The 8,135-nt window shown below is 32.6% G+C and overlaps 1 long non-coding RNA gene across 1 annotated transcript; it reads left to right on the plus strand.

Moving 5' to 3' along the window:
- Nucleotides 1-560: 560 nt before the first annotated feature.
- Nucleotides 561-2,633, plus strand: LOC122579958. Its single transcript, XR_006320717.1, has 2 exons — nucleotides 561-1,057; nucleotides 2,331-2,633. It is a non-coding gene; the product is annotated as an uncharacterized LOC122579958 (long non-coding RNA).
- The last annotated feature ends 5,502 nt before the right edge of the window (nucleotides 2,634-8,135 follow it).

Consider the following 8,135-nt stretch of genomic DNA (forward strand, 5'->3'; position numbering starts at 1 on the left):
CTTAATTGTGCACATTACTCACTATCATTTTTTATTAAAAAAAACCAGTGACTATGTATATATGAACCATATATTTCTCTTAGTCGGGTACATCATCAAATCTATATTTTATGGTGGTGTACGTTCGGTTACTCAAAGCATATAAATATTATGGTTAAACGAGGTGGCCAGGTATATGGTTTGGCAAAATAAGTGTATTTACGAGTGTTGTCCAAGAAATTTTTGTAAACTAATGGAGGTTATTGCCACGCTAGTGTTAATGGTTGAGTGGGTTTTTATACAAATTGATTAGAAAAAAAAAACGTTGACCAAGCAAAAAAAGAAAAAGATACGGAGTAATTTGTAGACACAGTACAGGACAACACTTTACTAGGAACAAGGAGGTACCGTCCTTTTTTGAATTATAAAAAAAAAAAAAAAACACTTTACATCAGATTCAGCCGTAAAAAAAAAAGTTACATCAGATTCATTTATATTAATGGGAAAATTACTTGAATAAACAAAAATAAAGGCCTATTTTACAAAATGGGCATGCTTTTTTAAACTAACCAATTTAGGCAAAGTACCCGTGAGTTTTTGTTATGAATCACACGGAATGTTTTCACCCAACTAGAAGTTGCCATATATTTTTTGCCTATACGTTTACACGTTCTTCCCCCAACACCCCATTTCTCGACCTTTAATCCCTTTTCAGACTTCAATCCCAGAAGGCCAGAATAATAAACCCTAAATTAAACAAATCAAAAATAAAATCACAAATCAAACCACTTTTGCATTAATTACTTTCTGATTCCAGTATCAATCCCTACACTTTTGTGTTGATTACGGTGTATATCACATAATCCTGTTGTGTGATGTACAATTGACTAGCGATGATGCTGGGATCTGCCTTCCAAATCTTACCACAATAGCTGTGGCCTTTGATAAGGAGAACAAAATCTACTCTGTGAATGGGGTACCTATGAACGATGATTTCCTGTGGATTCCTCGCTTAAAGACCTGGACAAAGTCTTCTATAAGTTGGGCTAACTTTACTTAATCTTCTGCAATATCTACTGTAAGCTTTGACTCACAACCTTCATTTTTCTTTTACTTAATTTCTCGACCTTTAAATGGTTGTTAACTTGTTATATTATATTTCCTGTCTTTGTGATAAAGAAAAACCATAGTCATTTTTGACATCCATTGTGTTTCTCTGTTTTTCATTTATATTTTTCGTAGTTTTTTTTTTTGTCGAAAGACAGAATGCACAATTGAAAAAAATGGATTTCATTCATATTTGGTTCCTAATGGTAATACGTACATTGGAATTTCTCCTCAACTAAGAATTGGAATGTATTAATCTTGACTAAAAGTTGTACTAACAATCTAACTTATACAACAATAGCTCCACATTCAATTTGACTTCATGTCACATATTGAAACTTCTGCTGATATCGCTTTATGCTGCAACTTTAGTACAGATGACCCAGCTTTTTCATGACTAAATCAACTGATAAAAATTAAAAAAAAAAAAAAAAGAAGAAAATTTCACATTTATATCCCTATGCATGGAAAAATGTCCATATGACCGTATCAAGTTTTCAATAGCCATGAGACTATTGCCGAAGTGGCAATATAATGATGCATTGAGTTTAAATTGTCATGGTGTTTATGGCTTTTTACGTTCTCACTTTGTATTAAAACATTAACACAAGATATGTTGTATCTTGAAGTCCATTTTATGATGGCTCGTCAAATGTACTTACCGTTGAAGATGTTGTTGAGCAAGTGACCACCTGGACTATGGTCATCAAAACACTTTAAAAGTGGGTGATCCAGAATCGAATACCACCAGGTTCATAAAATATTTAGACACTTTTTTTCCCCATTAGGCCTGGACCGCCTGGTTCATAAAAGTTATGTAGTTTTACGTGCACCCCGCACCCCGGGTCTGCCACTTGACTTAACCCCCAAAAGTTCCTGTAATATATGTTTTTGACCTCATCTTTAGTATATTTCTTGTATTTGGGTCAAGTTTAACCTACTTTAATTTTGGTACTAACATATAGATATGAAATACGTCAATACGAGTATATTTGTAGCTAGGACTAGGAGTTTTGTTTAGGGAGACAAAACAAGGTTGAGATTACTAGATGAGTTTCACGGGCTACATGTGATGTTTGAATGGTTTAGTGCTTATGGAGTTACGGCATCATATATGCAGCTTGCACCTTATTTTTTCTTTCAAAATCATTGACACATTGGATGAGAACAATTATGAGTATAGATACGATTAGACTCTACTAGTGGTTTTTAGGGAAAATTACTCATCTTTTTCACTTTTATAGGAATGAATTGGCAAAGGGAAAGGACTGGAACAAGTAGCTGCTATTTTGCGCAAGTTATTAGAAAAGTTGCCGTTGGCGGTGAATATGGACATAAACGGTCTCAATGTCAGTCGCCTTTCCCATCTGAGTTGAAGCCAAGACGACATAAGCCCCCCTCAATCAACTTCACAATCTTCTACCAATGATATAGTTGATTTGGATGATATGTAAAGATTGCCAACTGTTGTTTGGACGAGGCATTATGTTTTAATGATGATTGTATTTTGACAGAACTGCTTGTGTTAATATAGTACGTCTTATTAATTATTGATTGTCAAACTTGGGTAGAAACCATTACAATTAAGCATGTTTGATAAAGCTTGATCTTTTTCTTGTACTCCGCCAAATCCTCTTTTAACGAAGACAATATCTCAAACTCTCGTGACACCTTTTGAAACGTGATGAAGCTCATACATAGCTTCTTTGTATCTTTTGTCAAGTAGTTCAGGATCAACCCAATCAAAGTAGTCACAATAACCAAATCCAAAGCCCTACATTATAGGTTTAGGTAAAGTTAACATATTTATAAAGATCATCGATCTTTTTGTTATCCAAATATATATATCATAACTATGACAGCCTAAGAATCTCCTGTTTGGGTTCTTCTTCGGAAGGAAAAACACAAGTAAATTCACATAAGAGAAATATGATGTACTTTAGTGCGTTCTTCTTCTATCTGGTCAAAATTTCACCTTACAATTTGTGGGATTCTAGGCTTTGTTACATGAACACTGATAATTTCGCTACGTGGTGCATAAACAACATACAAGCGTTTTCACCCTCGTCATTTTGCTCATAAGAAGCCACCATGGAATACCAAGAAAAATCATTAGGATCACAAATACCATTAAAAACCAAACGACCCGAATATTCTTACACTTGGCATAGATATCTATCATCACATTAGCCACAAAAACATGATATTCATATCCGTATCGTATCAAACCCATGATCTTGTTTATCAAGTTGCAAAAATAAACCATCAGAACAAGCATTAAGAACCAGACAAAACGTTACCAAACTACGCTATCCACCAATCCTCCTTAATTCAACACAACCATCAACAGTTAACAGGCTTCCCATCAAACAAAGCACTTGAAAATTACGCATTCCGCATAGCAAGATTCTTATGTGGCATTTCATCAAAGACAAACATCCTATATGCATCCTCTTTGAGCCCAACTTTAGAATACATATCAAAAGTCATATTTACCATGTGTGCATCAGTATATCTCTCTCACTTGTATTAGAATCACCTTAATACATGATCAAACTTATCAATACAAACTTGTTGAAGGGAGTGAACGCTGCAGAAGTGATTGATCTCGTGATGAATTTTGTTATAAATCCAAGTATGGTCATACTCTAGACCAAGAATTAACTGATTGAAGGAACAACAGATTGATTTGTGATGTTATATACTCGTAATGTATATTGTCTTAATTTGGGATTGAAGTCTGGAAAGAGATTAAAGAGAGAGAAATGGGATGTTGAGGGAAGAGCGTGTATACGTATAGGCAAAAAAAATATGGCAACTTCTAATTGGGTGAAAACATTCCGTGTGATTTATAACAAAAACTCACGGGTACTTTGTCTAAATTGGTTAGTTTAGAAAAGCATGCACATTTTATAAAATAGGCCTTTATTTTTGTTTATTCAAGTAATTTTCCCTATATTAATCTATTTAAAAGAAGACTAAAGATAGAATTATCGATTGGTAAGGTTATCTCCAATCAATGATAAAATTTTAAATTGGTTAGGTTATCTTCAATGTTTGGAATATTTTTAGATATTTCTATCACATTATATAAATCCTTAAAATTCTCGGCAACTATACATACACTCTTACATATTTTTTTTTCATATACAAACACTCTTTCATATACAAACAAAAGATTAGTATTCTATAAACTTTTAAGAACATGTCCTTAGTTAAGGATATATACCCTATAAATGAGTGAAGATGAACATATTTCAATGTCATGAACAAAAGAATACAAACAAGATATAAAAGGACCCGTATACAAACACTCCCATTATAAATAGTCTTAAACAAAAAGTAACATGTCAATGAGTCATTCTTTAAGAAATACTATTTGGAATTGGTTGGGGGCATATTAAAAGACTTAAAATTACTCGTATGCTTAGAGCATTAACAACACCTGGACAAATCCTCTAATGATATATTTTTGTCAACGTTACATCAACTTTTCTTTAAAAAAAGACATGTCAAAGATTAATCCTTCAAAACATGCTCAATGCCAAAGTCGGTCAAAGATAAACCATTTAAGTTATACACTTTCAGCCCTCCAATTTAAAAAAGAGTAGTTGGATAGAAACCTCCCGATTTCATGTACCATTTGGTACCCACTAATCCCCCAGCTAGACTACTGTTCAGGTGAATATCAACCACTTAATAATCTTCAACCCTCTAATTTATATAACTTTTAATTTATAAATTACTTAGATACAATACAATATACAAACACGATAAAAATTTTCTGTTAAATAAAAAAACATACAATATAATACTAAAAAATTCTCGTAATACATTAATTAAAACACAACACATAAACTATCATAAACTTTGGTAAGAAATACAAACAATACATCATGGGAGGCACCATATAAGCTCGACAAGATCGTGGTGAATTGAAGACCATGATGAACTCCTTGGTCTCGAAGTTCCCTATTGGTTCGTTCGTGGATCGCCATCGTCTCTCAGAAACTTCAAACAGGTACGGGGCGTGGTGGGGAGAGGAGTTCTAACTCTAATGAGGTTATGACATGTCTAGAATCCTCCACAATCATGTTATATAATATAACATACGCATACATATTGCGACAAATCTTGTTGACACTATTAGATCTTGTGGGATGCGTAAGTATCACCCAACGAGCTTGAAGATTTCTTGCTTCACATCTTTTCATGCACTTTACTGATAAGTTTCTCATCGTCAGAGTCATTCGTGAATAATTTTTGTCTCTAGTATCTTCATCGTCGGAGTCATTCATGAATAGTTTTTGTCTCTTGTAAGTATTAAACTTTGACGGAAATGACATGATGATTTGTATATACAATAGGATGTTTTTGGTTTATAAAATGTGTCGGTGATATAAAAAAACAATGGGTGAAATGGGTTTTATATAAATTTGAAGTTGGGTGAAAAATGTGAGGTTTTCAACTTTTTTTGTGTAGTGGTTGTTAAAGGGACTATATTTGTAAATATGTTTGAATTTTTTTCCCCACTTTTTTAAAGAAATGCTAGAAAAGCAAAAAAAATAAAAATCTTAAACTATCGTTCTTGGAGGGACAGATGGACCAAAGATGGGCGGAGGATGGACGGAAGACAAAGGGGGACTGGGTAATGTATTTATACTTTATGGTTTAAAAAAGAGAAAAAAGATGTCATTTACCTTTGTGGACATGTAAAGAGCGACTATGGCCCAAAAAATAAAATAAGGGAGTGATTTCGTCAACTTCTTTAACATCAATTGATCAGTCAAAAATCAAAAATTATTTTGAATATTAACATTTGATTTTAGGATGAAAATCTCTTCAAGATAAAAGTAACTTGAGTATTTAAGTTAGGGATATCTTGACCTTTAAATGAAAATCAAGAGCCAAGATTTAATATGATTTTTAAATTTTGACCTTTGGCTTATATATATATATAATAGATACTGAGATGGTTCATATGGCTAATGTGATTTTGTAGCTTTGTAGTGGTATATGTGTTGGTTAATTGTTGTCCAGGGGTTGGTGGTGGAAGGTTCGTAAAAAGATCTAACTGTTGTATTCTGACGATTATGTTAGTCTCAACTCTCAAATGATAAGTCCATCAATAGCAAACTCAACACATATAAATGTTTCACATCCCGGTAATTAAAATAATGATTCAATCATCAGAAGTCATAACACTTCTTATAATTATATAATTAAAACATTTGTCAAGTACGTATTATTTTTTATAAGTCTTCGTTGAAATCTGCTGGTGGAAAGTTCAAATCAAAAGGTAGATCTACTGGTGGAAAGTTCAAATCAAAAGGTAGAATCTTGGATGCCTTCTTTCGGTATTTTTTGTCCAGAAATTATGAGAAGGTCAGTAAACCATTTACTTGTACAGGAATCTGGATTCCAATAGATTGGTTCACTGGACTTCACTCCAGTCAAGATCATTTCACTAAAGACATTCTCACTGAAGTCGAAGACTGAAGTCTGAAAAAAGAAGACTGATAAATGGCGGAGCTTACTGGAAGTCTTACCAGATCTGCCGACTGGAGTCTTTGTCAGTGTTCTAGACCTTACAAGTCTGAACATTGATTACGAGGATTTGACTTCATGTCTTTACACGCTTTTATCCGGACAATCTATTTGTCCTTTGTTAAAAGCCTTACACGCGTGTAAAGGTGGTTGGTTAAAGGGTTGACAAGTCACTATCAATGTGACTTTATCCTTGTACTTTAACCAATGCATTTAAGGAATTAAAGTTGTTTCCTTAAATGCATGTAACCATTTTGTACGGCAAAAAATATTATATTTATTCTTTTTGCCTATAAACACCAAGTCATTTTCCTCGTCCAAATCACTTTTGCAATTTGGTGCTTTTGCCAAAATACTCTCGATCTAAATGGTTATACTTCACAACTTTAAGTATTTTGATCAAAGGAGTTTATTTAGCAAAGTATAGATCACTTGTAGTTCATAGGTTGTTTAGATACTTACTTTTGTAATATCTAGGTTCCGTAGCAACCTTGTATTTTATTTAACATCAATAAATAAAATACACTTGAAAATTACATTTGTGTTCCACCATTTACATACTTGTTTACTTATTTATTGCTTAAGTCTTTATTACTTTATTTATATACTTGCATTTATATTATAAGCAATACTAGTCCAATCTAGTACATACTTGACCTTGTTATTCTACACTTGTACGTTAAACCATCGAGTGAGGGACTTCACAATCCAATTATTAGTTTTACTTCACACTCACTATATGTCACTAAAATAAGAGGGAAGGAATCAGTGCTCAAGAACATTATATAATTTCAACGAGAACTTATATAACATTGATCACAGTGGACATTTCTTCGTTTTATTACTTTCATCATCTTGACATAATTTCATTGATTTCACATACTCGTTATATCATTTGAGAAAGTACATCCTACTGTTCATATTATTCCAGAATTTGAAATTAAATTTCCAGTATTTTCTGTCTCCACCTAGGATTATCAAGCACATCCTTTTGGAATCATTTATTGAAGGGAAATAGTCTTATACAAGATTAATAGTCACACGAAAATAAATTCACATTAAGACCAAAAAACATATTTGTTCTAATATGTATATGTAAGAATACAAACCTCCGCACGTTGATTTGGAATCACAAGACGCTTGGTCCCGACGTCACTAGCAGATAACTTTTTTTCAAATGAAAGTTTGATTTCCACATGAGGCCTGTACATGTTAAAGAATCTGGAATAAACTATTCTACTTGCATATATTCAAAATACTCAAAAAGATATTTATTCGAAAAGAAAAGAAAAAAACAAGATCAGGAATAAACTTATCAATCATACCAAAATATATACCACTTTTAACAATATGAAAAGAAAAATACAAAAACTATATTTAAGTCCTTCAAAATAAAATTATCAAACGCATTTTACTATGATAGGGATATTTTTCGGTACAAATTTTAATTTTCAAACACATTTACCTTGCATACAACTATAAAATAAAATTTTCAAACGCAT

The sequence above is a fragment of the Erigeron canadensis genome, chromosome 8 (assembly GCF_010389155.1).
Source record: "Erigeron canadensis isolate Cc75 chromosome 8, C_canadensis_v1, whole genome shotgun sequence".
NCBI lineage: Eukaryota > Viridiplantae > Streptophyta > Magnoliopsida > Asterales > Asteraceae > Erigeron > Erigeron canadensis.